The sequence below is a fragment of the Pseudophryne corroboree genome, chromosome 2 (genome assembly GCF_028390025.1).
Source record: "Pseudophryne corroboree isolate aPseCor3 chromosome 2, aPseCor3.hap2, whole genome shotgun sequence".
In the NCBI taxonomy this organism is placed as follows: Eukaryota; Metazoa; Chordata; class Amphibia; order Anura; family Myobatrachidae; genus Pseudophryne; species Pseudophryne corroboree.
In genome coordinates this window covers 928788410-928814185 of record NC_086445.1, presented here as the reverse complement: position 1 = coordinate 928814185, position 25776 = coordinate 928788410, and the positions used below count along the sequence as shown (strand labels likewise).

The following is a 25776-nucleotide window of genomic DNA, read 5'->3' as shown; positions in this document are numbered from 1 at the left end:
CTGTCACATTTCAAACATCTACAGGTGACCTGCAGAACATGAACCGTGTGGGGTCCTGAGGACCGAGTTTGAGAACCTGTGGCTTATTAGAATACAGAAGATAAGATATACTATAGATATACAACAGATTTAGCCGAACTATAAACTGGATTACTAGGGATATAGGCAAGTTTTTGTTTAAAATAAAGGATTTTTAGTACTTTGTGTGTGTTTATTTACTGTATGCTCATTTTAAGGAACTATATTTACTATATATTTACTATATGGTCATATTAAGGAACTATTTGTTCCAGCTCACCCTGGCTGTCAAGACATGCTAGTACTTGTAGTTCTATATTTAATATACTGGTAAGTTTCTTCACACTTTTGATTATTATTATTATTTTTTTGTAATCCACAACTCAATCCAGATAGAACAGTTATAGGCAGATTTCATATTATTTTCTTATAGATTCTATGAAAATTATCAAGTTACATAAATGAACCTGTGCTAAAGCAGCAGCTGATTATTCCTTCACCAACCTTCGTGCAACAATATGATAATGCTAAATATATATATATATTTACACACACACACACACACACACACACACACACACACACACACACACACACACACTATGTGTGTTCACATCATATAAAAAATCCACAAGGATCCTTGACAAAGGATGTAATTAAACATCTGAAACATTGTCCATATACAGTTTGTGGATTCTTTATATGATGTGAATACCAGAGAGTGCTGCGGCTTCCTATCTGCATATATACTATTGAGCTGTGGTTCAACTTGGATGTGTACCTGGGGAGCTGTTATATTGAAATTGCAGTGACAGTGGTCTGAGGTGAAAGGAGACGAAGAAGAAGGAGAAGACGAAGACGAACAACACAATTAGCAGTATTTGGATGAATGATACCTGAGACAAGTACTAACTTCATAATTAGATTTATTTTATGGATACATATGATGTCATCTACACAATGCCATTTATTTAGACAGCTATGATTACAGTGTTGAGACAAAATTTCTGCAAATGATATACAGTAAACAAAGAAGAGTCTTCTGTCTTCGGACTCCAGATGATGTCCTGTAGTGTCCAGTACACTCATCCATAAAGTAGGAAACACTACAGCGTTCAGTCCTGTCTAGTAGTGCTTTCTACTTTATGGGTAACTGCACTGCATGTGCTGCCGTACATCCAGTCCAGGTGTAGCATCCCTCGTTGGGTTATCAGGTGCATTGTAACAAGCATTTTGTAGCAAAATATAAATGTAAGCAAATAATCCTAAACTCATACGTGATACCTTTCTGTATTCCACATGCAAGAGCAGAACAGCTTGTACTCAGATTATAGGGGAAGAGGCTTATCAAACCTTGTAAAAAGGAACAGTTGCACATAGCAACCAATCAGATTCTAACTTTCATTTTATAACACTTAGTATATAAATGTTAGCTAGAATCTGATTGGTTTTCTCCACTTGTCCTCTTTGGAAAGGATTGATAATTCTCCCCATGATCAAATATACAATTTATCCTTTCAATGCATCGCTATTTATTTTATTTTGCTACACGTAAACAACTTGTGATAAAAATAATAAAATATGGCTGATTGTTGGTTTAGAAAAGACATTCTCCTGCTGCTCAGTGTTTTTATCTACTGAATACAGCATTATACATTAATTATAACTTTAATGAAATAAGCAGGTGCTGTTAGCAGTAAATGCTTTCCATTGTGTGTTCCCGTTTTGTCCAGATGATGTCTTGTAGTGTCCAGTACACTCATCCATAAAGTAGGAAACACTACAGCGTTCAGGCCTGTCTAGTAGTGCTTTCTACTTTATGGATGGCTGCACTGTAGGTCCAGGCTTCCTGGGATAGGTCCTCCTTCCTCTCATAGTCTCCGACATGTTTGCTCCCATCAACTGCTACAATGCCACTTCAACACTTACCGATAGAAAGCTACAAAGCCAATAGGTGCCACAGTGTTTTCTTGTGTTGTAGAACATTTTGTATCTCCGAATCATTCAGTTATTCCTGCAATAAGAGAGATGGATTGTCATATACAACGTGTGTTCTGACAGTCTGGATTTTACAGACAAACTATTCAAGCAACAGTTCTAAGAATGAGATATTACCACCTGAATGCTTACAGAAATTGCCCTTCCTTGTACTATTATATCCTGTTATAATCCTCTATTTCACTATTTAAATTGCTGATCATTGTTCTCTGTATATATATATATATACATACATACATACATACATACATACTATTTATTAACTGTGCTCTGTCTGTGATACAGTTGCCCCATCGTACTATTTCATACTGGGTGTTTAATTTCACTTTAGTAGTCCTGAAATTATATGTCATACTGGCACACATTACAGTGAAAATAAGTATAACAGTGGAGTTTAACAATCGCCACCTTTGGTGAAAAAATAAATCGCCAGTTAAAGCTATAAAAAAAACTACAAATGTAAAAAAAAGAAGAAAAAAAAACGGATAGTTGCTGAACTAGTGAATATGCCATTGATAAATAACCAGTATAATCTGTCATTTTTAAATTACCTTTAAGATCGAATAATGGGCCTGGTTCAGACCTGTTCATAGCAGTAACTTTGTTAGCAGGTGGGCAAAACCATGTGCACTGCAGGGGGGGAGGGAGGGGGGCTGCGGATATAACATGTGCAGAGAGAGTACGTTTTGGGTGGGTTATATTGTTTCTCTGCAGGGTAAATACTGGCTGCTTTATTTTTACACTGCAATTTAGATTTCAGTTTGAACACACCCCACCCAAATCTAAATCTATCTGCACATGTTATATCTGCCCCCTCCCCCATGCAGTGCACATGGTTTTTCCCAACTGCTAACAAATTTGCTGCTACGATCATGTCTGAATTACCCCCAATGTTTGTGGAGCACAGGGGGCTTTCTGAGTATCACAAGTGTCTTCACATCATTGGAACATAAAGAGGCACTGTGTCCAAATGCACAATATAATTGATGGTATGAGCACATAAATTACCCATATTACATTAAATAAAAAGTGTGTGGTATTGGATACTTTATGACAGGGTTTGCAAACTGGATATGCTTTATCTGTCTATATGACTGTCTGTATATCTATCTATCACTGACCAGATTGCTTAGAATTTAAGCACGGATCTCTCTGCGTGTAGGGTGTCAGCAATGCGTGGTCCCACGCATTGCTATCGACGGCTCTAGATTTGTAATGCATGCATGCCAAATCTAGTGAGATCGCTCCCCCTCCCCCCTCCCTCGCTCAGCACACCGCACTGAGTGCTGATCGGGGGGGGGAGATGTGTGCCGAGCTGTCTGTGCTAGATCGCTCAGCACACATCACCCCCGTGGGTACGGGGCTTAACTCGGAATGCGCTAGCCCAGGCTAATATGAAAGGCCTCCTTAAGCAGGGTACACATTAGACAATGTATCGTGCAGTCGTTCACCAGATCATGCAGTGTGTACATCGTTTCATCGCATATGCCATTGGCTGGGTATACAGGTCGTCAAATGTGTACCCAGCTTAAGATTTATTTATCTATTTATTGTAAAAAGTCATTATTATGAAATGTATTATTCCTGATGCTTCTCCTTTTTTATATGCTGGTCATAACCTGCCTGTGTCATTGTTGTTATGGCCAAACATACTTTTTATGAAATGTATAAATATATTAAATATTCCCTATTGTTGGGAATGTCAGTTTTTGTTCAGAACTGACAAAGTCAGCAGTACAATTCCTTTTTTTCTATAAAGTTACTTTTTTATTATGTATTCATATTTACTAGTATTTCTTGCAAAGGAAGATTTAAAGTAGAACAAAATGAAAATGTAACTAAGGTCAGTAAACATAACTTTTAGGGACTCAGGGGGACATTTACTAAGCAGTGATAAGAGCGGAGAAGTGAGCCAGTGAAGAAGTTGCCCCATCAACCAATCAGCAGCTCTGTATAATTTTATAGTATGCAAATTATAGATGTTACTTCAGTGCTGATTGGTTGCTATGGGCAACTTCTCCACTGGCTCACTTCTCTGCTCTTATCACTGCTTAGTAAATGTCCTGCTAAGTATAAAATGTATACCTATGCAGTAAGAAACTCAATAGGGTTTAATGCAACGATTCAACAGCAAAGTGTCTATGGAAATAATTTTTACATTTTAGTGTCAAACTTGTTAGTAACAATCTAATAATGTTAGCATCAATCTAATAATGTTAGCATCAATCTAATACGACAGTAACTGCCTATGTGATTCTAGGCATGAATCCTTAATTTGGTCTTTAAACAGCCTCTTCCTGTTTTTTGTTGTTGTTGTTGCTAACATAACATAGATTGTAAGTTTGCGAGCAGGGCCTTCCTACCTCTGGGGGTAATTCCAAGTTGATCGCAGCAGGATTGTTGTTAGCAATTGGGCAAAACCATGTGCACTGCAGGGGAGGCAGATATAACATGTGCAGAGAGAGTTAGATTTGGGTGTGGTGTGTTCAATCTGCAATCTAATTTGCAGTATAAAAATAAAGCAGCCAGTATTTACCCTGCACAGAAATAAAATAACCCACCCAAATTTAACTCTTTCTGCAGATGTTATATCTGCCTCCCCTGCAGTGCACATGGTTTTGCCCAACTGCTAAACAATTTCCTGCTGCGATCAACTTGGAATTACCCCCTCTATGTCTGTCTGTCTTTGCCCAGTTTTGTTCTATAACTGTTGTTGTAATTGTAAAGCGCAACGGAATATGCTGCGCTATATAAGAAACTGCTAATAAATAAAATAAATAACAGTAAAACTAAATAACAACAGTACAATTATATGACAGGGTGACGAAAGAAAGAAGATATAGGTATTTTAATAACTTAAAACTACAGTATATTAGTCTAGGGAAAAAAGTTGAAACACCATTTAAAAAATGTTCTGTTTCATTCCCGTTTTAACAAGTAATATAGTATCAGTTGTCATTCACAGTAACCTACCTATACAATGGAAAAAAAACAAAAACTAAGTATTATATGTTTTAATAACAAATGTAGAATTAATATATTAGTGAGTAGAGAATATATTTGGATACATTTTAATTCATGTAAACTATGCTAGGTTAGCGTAATTTAGGGTAGTTTAGTTGATAAGCAAACAATTCCCATTTAGCATGACTAGACATTATGTGGAATCTATAAAGACATAAATTATAATAATACGATTAAAGTAATATGTTATGCAGTCCACACCTCATTTGCTATTAATGGCTATTGAAATAATAGAGGAACAAACCCTTTCCCCATATTTATTATTAACAGTTTCTTATATAGCGCAGCATATTCCGTTGCGCTTTACAATTAGGACAACAGTAATAGAACAAAACTGAGTAAAAAAAGATAGAGGTAGGAAGGCATTGTAAATATGTACAATGGATCAGTGAGTAAATGTTCGCCAAAATAAGCCCCAATTTGCAGAATGCATGCAGTGTGATAAATGCACTGCTGGTGCCTAAAACAGGTGTAGAATTTCCAAACCAGGCCATGTACCTCTGAAGCCACAGTTATCCTGTCCAGGTGGTAATGTCAACGACTCTATACTTCCTGAGCAGCTGAATTGAGAGTTCCTTCTGTGATCTGCATCATTAATCCTCTCCTAAGTCTGTCAGCCTGCACCCCCTTAGTAAAGGGAAACTCTGCCTGTGCATCAGACGTCAGATCAGCACCTCCCGCCAAACTGGGTTTCACTTCTGCTTTTCTGTCTTACACAAATGCTGCTCAGCCTTCTTGTATGTGCTGCTAGAACTCTGTGTGACAGGAAATGGTGGCCATTTAAAATTATATTCAGCAAAGTGAATCATATTGATGCATAGGAAGCATCAGAAGCAATAAAAGTTGGACATGGGGGCTTTAAAATGAAACCTTGATTTCGGGACCACACACACTTGATTCTCACACCTAAGGTACACAAGAGAATTTAAAGTGCTATCACGTCATACTTTATTTTGCAACAAAGTGAAAATGACTTGTAGTGGTATTGCCTACTGTATGGAGAACAAAACTATTTTTGACATGCTATTTTATGTAAATAGAAAAAATAAAGTACTTACATAAGAGGACCAAATTCCATTATTTGCAAGCATCAGGCACATACTGTATATTATCTCTCCCAGGGCCATACAGCAAGATTTTAAGTGAATACAAAATTGCTTATAATACTGTGCTGGCTAAACATGGACTTACTGCACTGAAATGTGCATTCCCCCATTTTGTGCCCCAAGTCTGTAATTACATGTTGGGGTAATCACTGTCGGATACAGGTAGCTGAGTACTAGATTTCTAATGGTGCTTGGTGTTTTTCTTTTTTGCATATTTGCTCTCATTATTTCTAATATTTCAAATGGCTATTTATTAAGCTTTATAACTATGTTCTACCAGACGGAGCTGGATTAAAGGGTGGGGGGGGAGGGGGGCACAAACCACAATGACAAATGCAAACAGAACTTACTCACTAAACAAGCGTCCAAACACACAATACCTAAATGATTATATTACATGTATGTGTCAGACAATAGACTGCCCGTCTAGATAGATCTGTATATAGCTATAGATTATACAAGAAGGGGCAGAAGAAACTCTCTTTTTCTGGGGGCACTCTTATAGTTATAAATTGTAACTTTTATTACTGTGCTTTAAAAACAATAAGTATTGTAATCACATACAGATAGACAAACATCACATATAACATATAGTTGTAGATAACAGCAGAGATAATAAATCGTCTTGCTGTAATAAATGCTTCAAATAGACAATGTGTAGTTCACGGATCATTCAGAAAGTTTGAGCGAAATAATTATTTTTCAAAACTAGTGGCATATTTTCATTTTTCCAGTTTTGAAAAATAATTATTTCGCTCAAACTTTCTGAATTATCAGTGAACTACACATTGTCTATTTGAAGCATTTATTACAGCAAGACGATTTATTATCTCTGCTATTATCTACAACTATATGTTATATGTGATGTATGTCTATCTGTCTGTGATTACAATGCTTATTGTTTTTAAAGCACAGTAATAAAAGTTACATTTTATAACTATAAGAGTGCCCCCAGAAAAAGAGAGTTTCTTCTGCCCCTTCTTATATATCATTTCACCATACTCTTAGGGGAGCACCTCCACCCGAGAGATTTCTAAGTGGAATTCCACTGGATAAAACCATGGTACTAATATTACACTATAGAACAATGGCCCTCATTCCGAGTTGTTCGCTCGGTATTTTTCATCGCATCGCAGTGAAAATCCGCTTAGTACGCATGCGCAATGTTCGCACTGCGACTGCGCCAAGTAACTTTACTATGAAGAAAGTATTTTTACTCACGGCTTTTTCATCGCTCCGGCGATCGTAATGTGATTGACAGGAAATGGGTGTTACTGGGCGGAAACACGGCGTTTCAGGGGCGTGTGGCTGAAAACGCTACCGTTTCCGGAAAAAACGCAGGAGTGGCCGGGGAAACGGTGGGAGTGCCTGGGCGAACGCTGGGTGTGTTTGTGACGTCAACCAGGAACGACAAGCACTGAAATGATCGCACAGGCAGAGTAAGTCTGGAGCTACTCAGAAACTGCTAAGTAGTTAGTAATCGCAATATTGCGAATACATCGGTCGCAATTTTAAGAAGCTAAGATTCACTCACAGTAGGCGGCGGCTTAGCGTGTGTAACTCTGCTAAATTCGCCTTGCGACCGATCAACTCGGAATGAGGGCCAATATATTCTTAGCAATTGATTCACACCCTAATTGATACACCTGTGCTCAGGTCTCTCCTTCCCCTTTTCCCTTCAAATATCTATAGATTACAAGCTTGTGAGCAGGGCCCTCTTACCTCTTTCTCTCTCTGTTATTACGTACTTTCATTTTATTACTCTGTTGTTCACAGTTGTAAAGGCAACTGAATATACTGGTGCTGTAGAAACTTAGAAACTTAATATAAACAAATAAATATATATATATATATATGTATATATGTCTATATAAATATATATATATATATAATATCTACACAATATTCTATTGTGTACAATGAACAATGCATGATTCTGACGATTCTGCAAGTCTCTTGCCTAGTATATTTTATCTACCCCATCATGTGTCGTTAATTCCAGGCATTGCAGTAGATAAGAAATCAAGATAACTATTTATTTCCTTCTGACTCAATATACAGCACTACCAGTCATACATGTAACAATGTTCTTTGGGCAGAAGAAGATGAATACTTAAAATAATGACGACCTGAGGTGAATGCGCGTATATGATAACAAGTAAAATAATATATTAAAATTGGTTTGCATTTTAAAACTGTAGTGTTCCAGTAAACGTACAGTATACTGCAGGTCACGGGACATGGAAAGCGCAGTATTAATGTGAAGGAAGCTATTGCAGTATGTCGTAAGAAGGCCAAGAGGGGGAAACTAGAGGGCAGAGACAATTATTGCAGCACAGTTTAGAATCCTACTAAAAGGGAGTAATTATTTAAAGCCACCATTCAGGGCAAGAACCATTTAAAGTCCAGTATTATTTTACTGTTTTTTTATTTTGTTTGTTTTTTATTATTAGGGATTTACATTGCCAGGCAGCAGCCTAATAATACGCCATTTAAGCACAGAAGTCAGGTGCACTATATTTGTTGAAATGGCAAATGAAATGAGGTTCTGCACTGAGTGGTCCAGTTTTAAAGCATAAATAATAAAACTGGCAGTAAGATCCACAGTGGAACTATTGAATTAGGATTTTAGTGGACCTACGAGAACCTAACCAAGGAGAACCTGAACCGGTAATCCCTTAAATGACACCAGTACCCATCTACTTACTGTTTGTGTCAACTCTTCTGGTTTCTTTGACTTCATATTCTAGTCCAGCCGAAGCTTTGTCTTCACCAGGGACCGATGAGTAAAAAGGATGGCAGGCAGACCAGCCTCCCTTTTTAACCTTTACCATTGACCAACGTCACTAACCACACAGAGGAACTAGAAGTAGCCCCACCCACACACCGTACATTGACAGAGAGACCGCTGTGTGTCGCAAGTGATGTCTTCCACAAAGAGACAGTCAAATAAAAGACATTGAGAGGGACATCTGGAAATTGAGTGAAGTGTAAAAGTAAATTTAACAGGAAGTCATCCAAAAATCCTCCCCTAGCAATAGAAAGAAGAGATATTGTTTTCTTGCACTTAATCTGACTCAAGTCTCGCGCTGACCAATAGAATCCCGCTGTAAAACAAACACTAATGCCAATATTTCACTTAATGGCAACAGTTATTGCTTCATTATGTAAGTATATACAGTATGCAATGCCGGTTATAGTAGCAGCACCAAACTCACATGTAGCCAGTGCTATATATGTTACATGATACAAAGTAAACATGCAAAAGAATATGTCTAAAGCTCATTGAAATAAACTAGAGGAAACTAGACCAAAGCCAGTTGCACAACCTGGCCTACACAGATAGCTGGCAATACACACACAGCGTGGATTACCAATCTCCTGCTTTCCACACAAAGCCTAAAAACAAATTGATATCCCCTGTTGCACACTCAGAGGGCTGCCAGCTTGTCTACAAGCTCTTTCCTCATTGTATCCCAGCTCTTACTAAACAGAAAGTTTGCAAGTGAATGAACCAAGCACACAGAGATCTTTAGAAAGTAATGGAAGTATCTGTAGAACGATGAGAGGTGTGATGGGGGATGGGGGTGTACAGTGACAGTCAGCACTGTGTGTAGAAGCTGCAACAGATACACCTTATCTCCACAAGCAGCTTCTTCCACAAATTGCTGTGGTTTGCACTCACTATGAAGAGGAGGAATGGGGGGCTGGGAGAGGGCAACATGCTCAGGACTCAGTAGTGAAATAAAAAAAAAACAATGTACAACTTCAGCAACTGTAAGTATAGATGTTTTATTGTGCGTGTAATTTTACAAGGTGCACTTCTGTACATGTTAAAATACACGTGTGCATACACGCATATCTATCTATCTATCTATCTATCTATCTATCTATCTATCTATCTATCTATCTATCAATGTGTCCTCATTCAATACGCCATGCAGAGCGAGATGCCGTTCAGGAGTGGGCCACCAGTTCCTGTGCAACTCTGTTAGCGTTGGGCTCTTGTCTTTCTGAATATGCATCTTAGTCTTAACGTGATGCGACTAGGATGCACCAGGAGACTGTGTTTATTAACTCATATGCAACACTTGTATACCTGTGTGCAACTTGATTGCCTAATGACAAAGCCCTCATCCCCTATGTAGTTTGGATTGTGATAAGATACCGTTTTTGATTTCTTGAATTGGCTAGTTCTCATGTCTTGCGTGTGATTTGTGATTGTGTCACTTTTATTGATATACTGCTGTACAACTGAATTATTTTTGACAGAGGCGTCACCAGGGTGGTGCAGGTCGCTTCCGCTTGTTACCCTTCTAGGGAGTGACCTAAAATGCCGACTCCTCCACAGTAAATTGGAGCTGGGTTCTGCACTGTGACATTATCATGGCTCTTATCATAGAGTAAGAGCCAGCAGTGCAGGTAGCCCAGCATACCCGGGAATGTTGGGCACACTCCCGTTCCCCCCCCCCCACGGAGTGATGATGTAAATGAGGGCTTCCTGCGAGGTTACGCCCACTTTTTGGGCGCACGTGCCTTCTGCCTTTTGGTTCTGTTAATCCCCCTCTTGTCTTTCCCTCCTTGCTTTCTATCTCTCCCTCTCTCTACATTGCTTAAATATTACATTTGGACACAATGTGCTTTGCAGTGTAAATGGATAATACACCCGAGGGATTTTTATTTTATTTTGCTACCTACATACAGTAAACGTAACATGCGACCAACTATACATAGATATAAAAAAAAAAGGTGACTTCCTCCCTCTGCAAATAACAAGAGCGGATGCACAAGAATACAACAGGAGGTGTGTGTTAATTGTTCACAAAAGGTGGGCTAAAAGTCATTACACAATTCACACATATAGTGGACCAGAAAGTATCAATGGTAAGTGTCTAAGGGCCTTATTCTATGGCCGATGTTCACGCAATCGATTATCGGCAGACTGCACATGTGCTGCGATCGCAATGTGCATGAATCAAGGTGCTGCTGTCATCCCGCTCGCAATGAGGATTTCATCGCAAAGTGATTGACAAGAAGTGACCGTTTGGAGGTGATAACAGGGGCTGTTTGCAAAAAACGCAGGCGTGTCATGGCCATTGTTAGAAGGGGGAACCTGCCGTCAACTGCGAGCTTGTACATACAAAAACATAGCGCCTGTGTTGCTATTTCCGTGTCCAGTCTGTGTGGCCATAGGTCTACCCTAGCAGTAGATGTTCCTCGTTCTTATAGATCCCGCCAAATGTGTACGCAAGTGCGAATGAGTTTGCAATAGCGCTGGTGGAGACCTCTTTTCATTTCTGGACAGCAGCTTCACTTGTTAACGTTAGCAATTCCATAGCTTTGAAAATCACACTTGCTAACACGTGAGTACAACCAGGGCCGTAACTAGGTGTGTGCAAGAGGGGCCTCGCACACACCGCAGAGCCCTGGGGAGCGCACAGTCACGCCCCTATTTAACACCGTATGGAGCATCAGAGCTCCGTACAGCTCCATTGCCCAGCCGCAGCCCGCCCCAGCACAGCAAGCCGCCTCAGCTCCACTGTACGGACTCCGATGTCACATTCGGGTTAATGGGCCTGGGTCCTAATTCGCAGCAGCTAATTTGTTAGCTAATGGGAAAAACAATGTGCACTGCAGGTGTGGCAGATATAACATGTGCAGAGAGAGTTACATTTGGGTGGGTTATATTGTTTCTGTGCAGGGTAAATACTGGCTTCTTTATTTTTACACTGCAATTTAGATTTCAGTTTGAACACACCCCACCCAAATCTAACTCTCTCTGCACATGTTATATCCCCGCCCCCCCCTGCAGTGCACATGGATTTGCTTATTAGCCAACAAATTAGCTGCTGCAATCAGATATTAATTAGGCCCACTGTTTGCATCGCTGCTGTGTCTTTGGATGTATTCTGATTTGATAGATGATAAGAAATGTATGTGGTGGCTTGCAGTTCAACAATTATAAGGAATTTCTGAAAGAATGAGAGCAAATAAAAGAAACCCCATTGAATTATATTTACCAGTAATTTCTTTCCTTGAAATACTCCATAATACCCATTACAATAGACCACTTCCTGCCAGGTTATGTAGAGACAGGCTAGATAAAAGTGCCGCCATATCATATATTATGTAGCTCCTCCTCTTCCTGTCTGCCTTTAAGGGACTTCCCAAGCTTTTAAACACAGTTTCAATTGTATAACATAGCCGCTTCAAGTTAACATTAACCACACTTCCCTTAGGTTTCTTTCCAGTGTGTTCCTCTCTTCGTCTCAGCAATATGGGAGATGTGTATAGAAATATATATATATATCAGGGATGTGCGGTGAGGTAAATCGTTGAGAAGGCACTAGCTAGGGATTGGGTATGGGTTACCGGCGGCCAGGGGGCGTGAGCAACAAGTCCCCTTGCGCGCTCGCCACAGGTTCTGTTCTCACTCGATGAGTGTCGTGGACACCCATGAGTGGGAATAGTCTCTGCTAGTCAGCATGCTGTCGGGATTAGGGGGTGGCGGGATGTAGGTGCCGGTATTGTGACCGTCAGTCAGGAGACATAACTACATCCCCTAGCTAGCACCAGAGCCAAATTTACAAACAATATATGAGCCAAAAGGTTCATGTGGTCATTATATATATTATATATGTATATAGAAAAAAGAGACACAGAATGATCCTTAATACAGTACAAATACAGATATGTTCAAATGAGTTGCGTTTAATTTCCCAGCTGTCGGGATCCTGGCGGTCAATATACTGATGCTTGTATCCCAACAGCGGGTGACATGCTGGCGCATGGAATCTCAACCACTCCCAGTATTCCCCCTCGGGTGGTGGTCTGGAGGTGGAATACAATAGTGTAGCGAGCAAAGCTCGCCACCAGTCCTACAGCGTGGTGAGCGCGGTGTGGTGAGTGCAGCGCGGTGAGTACAGTGTGGTGAGTACAGCGTGGTGAGCGCGGTGTGGTGAGTGCAGCATGGTGTGTACAGCGTGGTGAGCGTGGTGTGGTGAGTGCAGCGTGGTGAGCGCGGTGTGGTGAGTGCAGCGTGGTGAGTACAGCGTGGTGAGCGCGGTGTGGTGAGTGCAGCGCGGTGAGTACAGCGTGGTGAGCGCGGTGTGGTGAGTACAGCGTGGTGAGCGTGGTGTGGTGAGTGCAGCGCGGTGAGTACAGCGTGGTGAGTGCAGCGTGGTGAGTACAGCGTGGTGAGTGCAGCGTGGTGAGTACAGCGTGGTGAGCGCGGTGTGGTGAGTGCAGCGCGGTGAGTACAGCGTGGTGAGCGCGGTGTGGTGAGTGCAGCGCGGTGAGGGCAGCGTAGCAAGCCTGCAAGGGGACTCGCTGCGCTCTCTGTCAAGATCCCGGCGTCTGTCTCCTGACCGCCGGGATCCCCATACTGAATCCGTTCAAATATTTCACCACATGGGACACACATTATTATACTTATGTATAGGTGATAATGTTGTGGGGAGACGCCTCAACAATTTACTCACAATGGTGTGAAGAAATCAGGCATATCAATCCTAATACAGGCAGTCACCATCACCATAATGACTATATCGGGGATGCCCCCTCAACAAAGCCCCCACAATAGTGGTAGTAAAGATGGACATATAAGGTAAGTCTTTCCCAAGCTATCTTTGAAAAATATAATTAATCTAAAACATGGATGGGGAATCTGGGCTGCCAATGGTGTATTTCAAGGAAGAATAATTATTGGTATGGTTTTTTTTTCTCCTCAGTCCAAGTATCCAACTTATATACTGGGGAAAGCTATAAACAAAACTAGGGAGGGCTAAAAACGTAGGGGTCTATGTAGTAATCCTTGGAGAAAGGTAAAGTGGACAGAGATAAAGTACCAGCCAACCAGCTCCTAACTGTATTTTTTTTTTTCAAACACAGTCTGTAACATGGCAGCTAGTAGCTGATTGGCTGGTACTTTATCTCCGTTCACTTTATCTCTCTTCAAGGCTTAGTACATGGGCCCTCATTCCGAGTTGTTCGCTCGCTAGCTGCTTTTAGCAGTATTGCACACGCTAAGCCGCCGCCCTCTGGGAGTGTATCTTAGCTTAGCAGAAGTGCGAACGAAAGGGCTGTAACACACACTCCGGTTTTTCCCGGATGGCAAAAAGCCGGACAAACTTTGTCCGGCTTTTTGCCATCCGGGAGAAACCGGCAGAGTCGCTCACACAGGACGGCTTTGAGCCGTGTGTGATGCTGTGCGCATGCGCAGCATCAGACACGGCTTCAGAAAAAAACGTTGTGTGTGAAAGCTCCCCTTCACACACATGGTTTACTGGCTCCAAAGACGGCCCGGCGGCCGCCCGGCCGCCGGACCTTCCAGTGGTGAGACCCGGCTGCAACCCAGCAGCCGGGCCGGGGCCGTGCAGTGTGAAGGGACCCTAGCCCTCACACTGTTAACTACAATGCCGGCACGGGAAAAAGCCGTCCGGCTTTTTCCCGGCCGGCAAAAACCGGGTAGTGTGTTTTAGCCCAAAGGTTAGCAGAACTGCTAATAAATAATTCCTTGCAGTTTCTGAGAAGCTCCAGACCTACTCCTAGACTGCGATCACCTCAGTCCGTTTAGTTCCTGGTTTGACGTCACAATCACGCCCTGCGTTCGGCCAGCCACTCCCCCGTTTCTCCAGCCACTCCTGCGTTTTTACCTGGCACTCCTGAGTTTTTTAGCACACTCCCTTAAAACGGACAGTTTCCGCCCAGAAACACCCACTTCCTGTCAATCACACTGCGATCACTCGAGCGTTGAAAAAACGTCGCTCGAGCTTGTGTGAATCTCCAAAGTTTTGTGTTAAATTACTTAGCGCATGCGCATTTTCCACCTAATCGTTGCGTTGCGAAAAACGGCATTGAGCGAACAACTCGGAATGACCACCATAGACCCGAGACCCCTAAGCAACTGCATGTGCTGCATTATCAAGAGTTTATTGAGGACATATATCCCAAAGTGAGAGTCAGTAGAGACAATGGGGGTAACTCCAAGTTGATCGCAGCAGGAATTTTGTTAGCAGTTGGGCAAACCATGGGGGTCATTCCGAGTTGTTCGCTCATTGCCGATTTTCGCTATACTGCGATTAGTCGCTTACTGCGCCTACGCAAGGTTCACAGAGCGCATGCGCTTAGTTATTTTACACAAAAGTTAGGTATTTTACTCACGGCGTAACAAAGTTTTTTCATCGTTCTGCTGATCGGTGAGTAATTGACAGGAAGTGGGTGTTTCTGGGCGGAAACTGACCGTTTTCTGGGAGTGTGCGAAAAAACGCAGGCGTTTCAGGGAAAAACGCGGGAGTGGCTGGAGAAACGGAGGAGTGTCTGGCCGAACGCTGGGTGTGTTTGTGACGTCAAACCAGGAACGAAACTGACTGAACTGATCGCAATGTAGGAGTAAGTCTCGAGCTACTCAGAAACTGCTAAGAATTTTCTGTTCGCAATTCTGCTAATCTTTCGTTTGCAATTCTGCTATGCTAAGATACACTCCCAGGGGGCGGTGGCTTAGCGTGTGCAATGCTGCTAAAAGCACCTAGCGAGCGAACAACTCGGAATGAGGGCCCATGTGCACTGCAGGGGAGGCAGATATAACATGTGCAGAGAGAGATAGATTTGGGTGTGGTGAGTTCAATCTGCAATCTAATTTGCAGTGTAAAAATAAAGCAGCCAGTATTTACCCTGCACAGAAATAAAATAACCCACCCAAATCTAACTCTTTCTGCACATGTTATATCTGCCTCCCCTGCAGTGCACATGGTTTGCCCAACTGCTAACAAAATTCCTGCTGCGATCAAATTGGAATTTCCCCCAGTGGCAGAACTTGCAAGTGATGGGCCCAGTTGCAAAAATATGCTTTGGGCTCCCTCCTTTCTAGGCCACACACTGAGTTCATAATAAGCCACACGGTAGTGTGCCATATGACTGCCAAACAATACATACTGCATCCCAGTGTCTAATAATAATCTTTGCTCACTTTAAGCAAATAGTAATATAATATGCCCCCTTTAATGTGCGCTCTTTAAATTCACCTGCATCTGATGTCAGCAGCGCTGCTTGGAGTCTACACATAGGTCTGCTGACAGTGCGTGATGGCAAGATGCAGTGTGCGACAGGCGAGGGTGATGGGCAGAGGATGACAGGGAGAGGCAGAAGGTGATGGACAGTGGCAGACACTAACATATAATGCAGGGAGCATACAGTGACCATCATATAATACAGAGAAGATCGCAGTGACCAACTGAAATTGTGCGTATTCTTATACAGTTTATCTTTGGCAAGGCCCATGTGGGACTTTGTAGGCTATACATTTAAGACTCTTAGGGAGTGAATCAACAGAGACAATTTAAAATAAAAGTACCACTATATAATGACATATTAATGAAGCTCATGATGTCAGTCCTTTTTATTTAGCTTGAAATGTCTCCTTGGTACTATGTAAACAGCCCCAAGAAGTGAGACACCAGCCTCAGAAACATTTCATGCTCCATATGCATTCTGCTCTTGCTGGCCTTCACCATAAAATTCTATACAGCAATGAAGCTTCCTGTTTGTTAGTGCGTAACATCTGTGGTCGACAGGCCTGTAATTGGACTAAATGTCTTATTTACCCCTCAGGTCAACAATGTCTTAATCCCCTTGATATTGCTAAACTCTTTTCAGAGTATTATGCTAAATTATATAATTTGCATGAGGATTCCTCTACTCCCCAACCCTCCGCTGACACTATCTCTTCTTTTATAGATAGTATCCCTAGATGTACATAGCCTGTGTCTTTGAAAGTCCATTGGTCTTTGGTGGATCTACAGCTGGTAATTAAACAGCTGTCAAAAGGAAAAGCTACTGGCCCTGATGGTTTTATGAATTCCTTCTATTCCATGTTTAGCAAGATCTTTTCCCAGCTTCTCTTATAGTTTTGTACAAAGGTTTCTAGTGCTGGCTCTTTCCTGGTGGAAATGGTTGAGGCGCAAATCATGACTATACCCAAGCTTGGTAAGGACCCCTCTGAATGTAAGAGTTACCGACCCATAGCACTACTGATACACCCGAACCAAGTGGGCGTTGTTCTTGGCCGCCAGGTTCCCGACAGTGCTCGCAGAGTTTTAGATTTGATTGAGTGGGCATCACACACTAGGTCTCAATTCCTTCTGTCTCTCGATGCTGAAAAAGCATTTGATTGTCTCCATTGGGGTTATATGCGCCAGTCATTGTCCAAGTTTGGACACTGGGGTGATTTTCTTCATTCTATCCTTGCACTTTTTTCTGGTCCCTCAGCTAGGATTTTTAGCAATGTCTTTCTTCTCAATCTCTAATGGCACTAGACAGGGATGCCTCTTCTCCCTATTAAACTTTGTTAGCCATTGAGCCCCTTGCTCAGATGATCCGTTTAGCCTCAGAGTTTCTCAGTCTGTGATACCTCTCATAAATTGTGCCTTTTTGCAGACAATGTTTTATTGTTTGTAACAATCAATTTCCCTCCAGACTATCTTAGACACCTATAGTGCTGCCTCGTAATGCAAATTGAATGCTACCAAATGATATGCCCTCTCTATTAATATCTCCTCTATGGTTCACCAGTCTATGAAGAAACATTTTATTTTAATTTCTTCCTTGCTATGTTTGGGGATCTCCAGTCCGTCTGACATTCAGAATATTCATACTGTTAACTATGTCCCCTTAGTGACTCAACTGATGTCCTTAGCGACCTGGATGAATAATGAGGTCTCTTAACTGGGCCGACTAGCGGCATTTAAGATGTTGTTGCCAAAATGAATGTACTTATTTTGTGCTATCCCCTATGCAAATCCCTGCAATTTACTATACCAGATGAGGTGATTCATGCTCTCTTATGTAAGGAAATGTAAGCCCCCCACTCCAAATCACAAAGGGGTCTCACCCTTCCCAATTTGACTAGGCACCATGAAGCTGCCCTGCTTTTATGTAATTGGTCTCTTACTGTAAGCCATTGCCAGATCTGAAACTTTTCGTCCTTCAAGATTTCCCACTCCCTGACTTTCTTTGGTTACCTTGGCAGCTCCACCACTATAACCTGCAGCTGTTCTTGATATCCTGAGAGTTTGGGATCTTAAACACTCATCCCATTTTGACCTTATCCTCCCTACTAATAATATTTCTCTCCGGGCATTAGACAGATCACTGCCCCATCTGTTGTATTTCAGACTCCCCAAGATAATGTCTTCAGTAGACTGACTAAATCCTCCTCTCATGGTGCCATATCTTTTTGGTATGATTTATTGTTACCCCCAGATTTGACAGTCAAATCCTCTGTTCAGCTCAAGTAGGAGACTGACCTTCAACGTACTGTCGAAGTCGAAAAATATTTCAGTACACACATCACGTACAAACTACACACAGATGGCCTCCGTGCGCGTACTTGTTCTGCCGTGCGTGCGCATATCCGCAATTTGCGTATGGTCGCTCCTGCGGTCCTGCGTATTAGCGCGTGGTATGAGTAATTACTTTAGAGTTTGTGTTCACATGGAAAAGCCATCAAAACACATTACATATTTAATCCAAATAGTGCACAATGTACACATAGTCTCCCTGCACCAAACCAGCAAGTTACAATAGTTTAAATGGTAGCAGAACAAAGAGATTCACCTTTACAGGATAGGAGGGGACATAACTAGGTTATAAGGTGGTGTTTGGTATCCAGCTGTAGGGTATATTAAGGGAAATATTCCGGTGTTGGTTTGCAGAAGATCGCACGCTCTTGCGAATAGTTATGCGCAGGAGCAAAATATAAATATTAACTGTATTTACTTTACATTTGGTATGCGGCGGGAACGCAGAGGAGAACATCTGCAAGTGCACCTGGAACAGACATTGCCCACCTATTCAAACCGACCTATGACGTCTCCTGTACTGTAAATGACCATCCCTGTGTCCAATGGACAAAGAGATTACAGTATCCATTGTATTAGGTTTTGGACTATTGTATAAAATAGCCAGCTACATGCCCGGTCAGACACAGACTCTGAAGGTCATCTACCTTGATGACTGAGGACCAGACTGGGAAGCGCAGGCGAAACCAAACACGTATGTACCATTGATTGTAGCTATTATTCTATTGTATTGTACTGTATTGTTTATATTGTAACCCCCTGCAAGTAAAGAACCGTTGGTGGGTTAGACCCCAACATAGTTTTGAATTACAATTGGTGTCGTGTCCCATTTTCTTGCTAAGGTTTAAAGTGTATTTACAGCTACTCGGGCTGCTGCATTGTGCTAACAGCGTATAGGCCTCTGTACGCAAACTGTGTAGTCACTACGCCCTTTCGGCGTACGTACGCAGAGTGCGTACACTGTACGAACTTGTGTACATAAGGTTTGTGAATAATATAAAGGTGAAAGGTTAATTACAGTGGCCGCAGCGGCTCCATTTAAAGTGTATTAAGTGTGTTTAAAGTATAGCTTTTAGTCCTGTACGTAAACCGACGTTTACAGTACCTTCACCCTTAAACAGTGGGAATTTATTCATCTCTCCTCCGTCTCCCTATGTAAATGTACCAATCATACCGAAATGCATGTTAATCTATTGAATAGACTGTATCTAACCCCCTCTAAAGGCATAGGCTAATGCCTGCTACTTCCAAACTGTGCTGACGTCTTTGTAAAAAAACTCTGATGGTACAATTTTTCATGTCTTTTGGGAGTGCCCCGCTTTTCTCCCTTTCTGGATGGAAGTTTATGCCTTTATTCGGGATGTTCTAGACCCTACATTATCACCAGATCCCTCTTTAGTCCTCTTACATTGGTCATGTTCCCAAATCAGGCCGCTATGTCCTTGGCCATATGTTTATATCTGCCATGGCCACTATTGCTCAGCATTGGAAAACTCCCTCACCTCCCCCATTTGTGAAAGTTATTCCCAAAACACAATTCAAATTCGAAATGTAGAATAGAAAGATTCCCTATTCTACAGCCCTCTCTTCCCCCGTTATGAAATGGCTATATGGTTATGAATGGTAATACAGTGTCCATTGTTTGTATTATAACGAAATACCCTCACAGTGCACAACAGTCATAAACATTATATATCAACCCATAAAGTGAAAGAATAAAATATATCTTTCACCATTTAATTAGAGTCGAGTGGGATTTCGGGGGGGGGGGGGGGGGGGAGCTCTGCTTGCAATTGATTATACAACGCCTGCGGCTCCTATATGTCACATTGTGTCATCAGCAGTCATCACGCCTCGTTGAGATTTGCTCATACATATAGCTCGCCCCTCCCCCTTTCAGTCCCTAGGTTAGTTACCACGATCCTCTATGGCTCTGGGAGCAATATTGCGGCATCTGCTACTCAGCGGGTCTCCTGTATAGAGTGTCAACATCATCCACAGTGCATTGAATTTCGATTCCTGTCAGTGACTGGAAGCTATACAGGAGCATTCCTCCTGTACAGACTATGGAGTGCTGGTGTCACTTGCAGATGCAGAGGGCTGGCTAGTAAATATTACTAATTAGTAATATTGGAAAGCTGCACCCTTGGTCCAAGGCAATCCCACATGAGTAGCAGCCACTAACAACTGTCACTCTGACAGCTTACAGCGTTGCCATTATCATGTGGCATTATATTATGTTACCCAGAAGGGTTGTTATTATTATTAGTACCTGGGGTGGGTCTGGGGTGCGGTTCCCTCTGGATTGGTGGGGCTGGGCTGCTTTGGGGTAGCACACTGCGAGATCTTATTTAGCACCCCCTTAACACATTTATTAATCCTTCTGGTCTTTTAATTACACTTTCACTAGTATATTAATTTTTGTATATAGATTTTGTTTTCCTTTAATTAACACATACTAACACTTTACCTTCTCGTGTTGTGCTGCCCTGGGGTAGCTGGCCTTTGCCGGTTTGTTGGGTTCTACACCCCAGGCCCAGATCTAGAGTTAGGGACCACCAGCATAAGAGGAGCCTTGTCGGGGCCTGGTGGCTTATCATACGTTTGCAAACTGTATGTAACTAAGACCTCTGGATTTCTATTATATGTATAATAAGATTTTACTTACCGGTAAATCTATTTCTCGTAGTCCGTAGAGGATGCTGGGGACTCCGTAAAGACCATGGGGATAGAAGGGCTCCGCAGGAGACATGGGCACTTTAAGAAAGAATTTAGTTCCTGGTGTGCACTGGCTCCTCCCTCTATGCCCCTCCTCCAGACCTCAGTTAGAGAAACTGTGCCCAGAGGAGATGGACAGTACGAGGAAAGGATTTTGTTAATCCAAGGGCAAGATTCATATCAGCCACACCAATCACACCGTATAACATGTGATTACTACCCAGTTAACAGTATGAAAACAACATATCATCAGTTCAAGACCGATGCAACTATAACTTAACCCTTATTGAAGCAATAACTATATACAAGTATTGCAGAAGAAGTCCGCACTTGGGACGGGCGCCCAGCATCCTCTACGGACTACGAGAAATAGATTTACCGGTAAGTAAAATCTTATTTTCTCTAACGTCCTAGTGGATGCTGGGACTCCGTAAGGACCATGGGGATTATACCAAAGCTCCCAAACGGGCGGGAGAGTGCGGATGACTCTGCAGCACTGATTGAGCAAACAAGAGGTCCTCCTCAGCCAGGGTACCTTCCTAGTGGAATGGGCCCTAACCGATTTAGGCAACGGCAATCCAGCCGTAGAATGATCCTGCTGAATGGTGTTACCAATCCAGCGAGCAATAGTCTGCTTTGTAGCAGGAGCGCCAAGCTTGTTGGCAGCATACAGGACAAACAGTGATTCTGTTTTTCTGACTCTAGCCGTTCTGGCTACGTAAATTTTCAAAGCCCTGACCACCTCCAGGGACTTGGAGTCCTCCAAGTCACGCGTAGCCACAGGCACCACAATAGGCTGGTTCATATGAAAGGATGATACCACCTTACGCAGGAATTGAGGACGTGTCCTCAACTCCGCTCTATCAACATGGAAAACCAGATAGGGGCTTTTATGAAATAAAGCCGCAATTCCGACACTTGCCTAGCCGAAGCCAAGGCTAATAACATGACCACCTTCCAAGTGAGATATTTTAACTATACCGTTTTAGGTGGTTCAAACCAGTGTGACTTAAGGAAACTTAACACCACGTTAAGGTCCCAGGGCTCCACCAGAGGTACAAAAGGAGGCTGAAAATGCAGCACTCCCTTCACAAAAGTCTGAACTTCTGGGAGAGAAGCCAATTCTTTTTGAAAGAAAATGGATAGGGTCGAAATCTGAACCTTAATGGAGCCTAAGTTTTAGGCCCAAATTCACTCCAGTTTGTAGGAAGTGAAGGAAACGGCCCAGATGGAATTCTTCCGTAGGAGCATTCCTGGCCTCACACCAAGAAACATATTTTCGCCATATACGGTGATAATGTTTAGATGTCACGTCCTTCCTAGCCTTTATCAGCGTAGGAATGACCTCATCCGCAATGCCTTTTTCCGCTAGGATCCGGCGTTCAACCGCCATGCCGCCAAACGCAGCCGCAGTAAGTCTTGGAACAGACATGGGCCCTGTTGCAACAGGTCCTGCTGTAGAGGAAGAGGCCACGGATCTTCTGTAAGCATTTCCTGCAGATCCGGATACCAGATCCTTCGTGGCCAAACAGGAACAATGAGGATTGTTCTCACTCCTCCTTTTTCTTATTATTCTCAACTCTTGGGTATGAGAGGAAGAGGAGGAAATACATAGACTGACTGGAACACCCACTGTGTCACTAGGGCATCTACCGCTACTGCCTGAGGGTCTCTTGACCAGGCGCAATAACTCTGCAGCTTTTTGTTGAGGCGGGACGCCATCATGTCTATCTGTGGCAGTCCCCACCGAACTGCAATCTGTGTGAAGACTTCCTGATGAAGTCTCCACTCTCCAGGATGTATGTCTGGTGAGGAAGTCTGCTTCCCAGTTGTTTACTTCTGGAATGAACACTGTTGACAGTGCTCTTACATGATTCTCCGCCCAGCAAAGAATTCTGGTGGCTTCCGCCATCGCCACTCTGCTCCTTGTGCCGCCTTGGCGGTTTACATGAGCTACTGCGGTGACGTTGTCTGACTGGATCAGAACCGGTTGGTCGCAAAGAAAGGTCTCCGCTTGACGTAGGGCGTTGTTTATGGCCCTTAGTTCCAATATGTGGATGTGAAGACAAGTCTCTTGACTTGACCAAAAGACCTTGGAAATTTCTTCCCTGTGTGACTGCTCGCCAGCCTCGGAGGCTCGCGTCCGTGGTCACTAGGATCTAGTCCTGAATGCTGATTCTGCGGCCCTCTAGAAGGTGAGCACTCTGCAGCCACCACAGGAGAGATACCCTGGCCCTGGGGGATAGGGTGATCAACTGATGAATCTGTAGATGTGACCCGGACCACTTGTCCAGTAGGTCCCATTTGAAGTCCTCGCATGGAACCCTAAGGGAATGTTTTTCCCAGGACTCGAGGGCAGTGATGCACTGACACCTGTCTTGGTTTCAATAGGTCCCTGACTAGAGTCATGAGTCCCTGGGCCTTCTCTATCTGAAGGTAAACACATTTCTGGTCTGTATCCAGAATCAAACCCAAGAAGGGCAGACTAGTTATAGGAACCAACTGTGACCTCGGGAAATTGAGAATCCAGCCGTGTTGCTGTGACACCTTCAGCGAAAGTGATACGCTGTTGAACAACTGCTCTTTTGATCTCGCCCTTATTAGGAGATCGTCCAAGTATGGGATAACTGTGACTCCTTGCTTGCGTAGGAGCACCATTATTTCCGCCAATTACCCTGATATTGGTAATGACAATCCTGTACCGCAAGTGTCAGGTACGCCTGATGGGGTGGATAAATGGGAACATGAAGGTACGCAGCCTTTATGTCTACATACACCATCAAATCCCCCCTCCCAGGCTGGCGATGATCGCTCTGGGCGATTCCACTTTAAATTTGAACCTTTTCCCGTATAGGTTCAGAGATTTTAATTTTAAAATAGGTCTGACCGAACCGTACGGTTTCGGGACTACAGCCAAGGTTGAGTCATATCGCCTTCCTTGTTGCAGGAGAGGAACCTTGAGCACCACCTGTTGGAGATACAGTGTGTGAATTGTATTTAATATTATCTCCCTTTCTGGGGGAGAAGCCGGTAGGTCCGATAAGGAAAAACCGGCGAGGAGGCACCTTTCGAATTCCAGCTTGTAACCCCTGAGAAACAATTTTATTGCCCCGGGATCCACCTGTGAGTGAACTCAGATGTGGCTGAAGAGTCGAAGACGTGCTCCCACTGGGACGGACTCCCTTAGCGGAGCTCCAGCGTCATGCGGTGGATGTAGTAGAGGCCGGGGAGGACTTCTGTTCCTGGGAACTAGCTGTGCCCTGTGCCCTTACCTCTGGTAAGAAAGGACGCTCCTCGTACTTTCTTGTTATTCTGCGACCGAAAGGACTGCATTTGATAATGTCGTGCTTTCTTAGGCTGTGAGGGAATATAAGGCAAAAGATCAGAATTACCAGCTATAGCTGTGGAGACCAGGTCCGAGAGCCCTTCTCCACACAATTCCTCAGCCTTGTAAGGTAAACCTTCCATATGCCTCTTTTAGTCGGCATCGACTGTCCATTGCATGTTCCACAGGACACGTCTAGCAGAAATCGACATAGCGTTGACTCTAGAACACAGTAGACCACAGGTTCTCAAACTCGGTCCTCAGGACCCCACACGGTGCATGTTTTGCAGGTCTCCTCACAGAATCACAAGTGAAATAATTAGCTCCACCTGTGGACCTTTTAAACTGTGTCTGTGAGTAATTAATACACCTGTGCACCTGCTGAGTTACCTGCAAAACATGCACTGTGTGGGGTCCTGAGGACCGAGTTTGAGAACCCCTGCAGTAGACTAATGTCTCTTTGGGCATGTTTTATATATATATAAAAGACAGCATCTTTTTTATATATATATATATATATATATATACATATACTAGGGTCAAGAACATGGTATCCTTATCTAGGGTTTTAATCTCCGCTGATAAGGTATCTGTCCACGCTGCTACAGTGCTATAAACCCATGCCGACACAATCACCGAGTAGTGTACCAGAATGTGTGTAAATGGACTTCAAAGTACTTTTCTGCATGCTATCTGCAGGATCCCTGAGGATAGCTGTTAAGTCAGCGCTATAAAGCTTTGTCCACCCTAGGGGAAGATTCCCATCGTATCCTGGCCCTAGTAGGGAAAGGATACTCCCTGAGAATTCTTTGTGGGAATCTGCAGTCTCTTGTCTGGAGATTCCCGCTCTTTTTCTTCATGAGAGGAGGGAAATTTACCTCAGCTTTCTTCCCCTTAAACATGTGTACCCTTGTGTCAGGGACAGATGAGTCATCAGTGATATGCAAATATCTTTTATTACAATAATCATATATTGAATACTTTTCTGCCAGTCTTGGCTGTAACTTTGCATTATCGTAGTTGACACTGGAGTCAGACCCCGTGTCGATATCAGTGTCTATTATTTTGGATAGTGAGCGTTGTGAGACTCTGAAGGTCTCTGTGACATAGGGACAGACATGTGTAGATTCACTGTCTGTTCTCAATCTTTTGTGCAATAAATTTACCTCAGCACTTAATTTCACATATGCAATCAGGTGTCGGCGTTGTCGACGGAGACACCACTCATACA

The 25776-nt window shown here is 42.8% G+C and overlaps 1 long non-coding RNA gene across 1 annotated transcript; it reads right to left on the bottom strand.

The window, feature by feature from the left end:
- Positions 1–927: 927 nt before the first annotated feature.
- On the bottom strand, positions 928–8922 carry LOC134986769 (uncharacterized). Its single transcript, XR_010192594.1, has 2 exons — positions 8854–8922; positions 928–2032 (listed from the first exon to the last, which is right to left on the bottom strand). It is a non-coding gene; the product is annotated as an uncharacterized LOC134986769 (long non-coding RNA).
- Positions 8923–25776: the final 16854 nt, after the last annotated feature.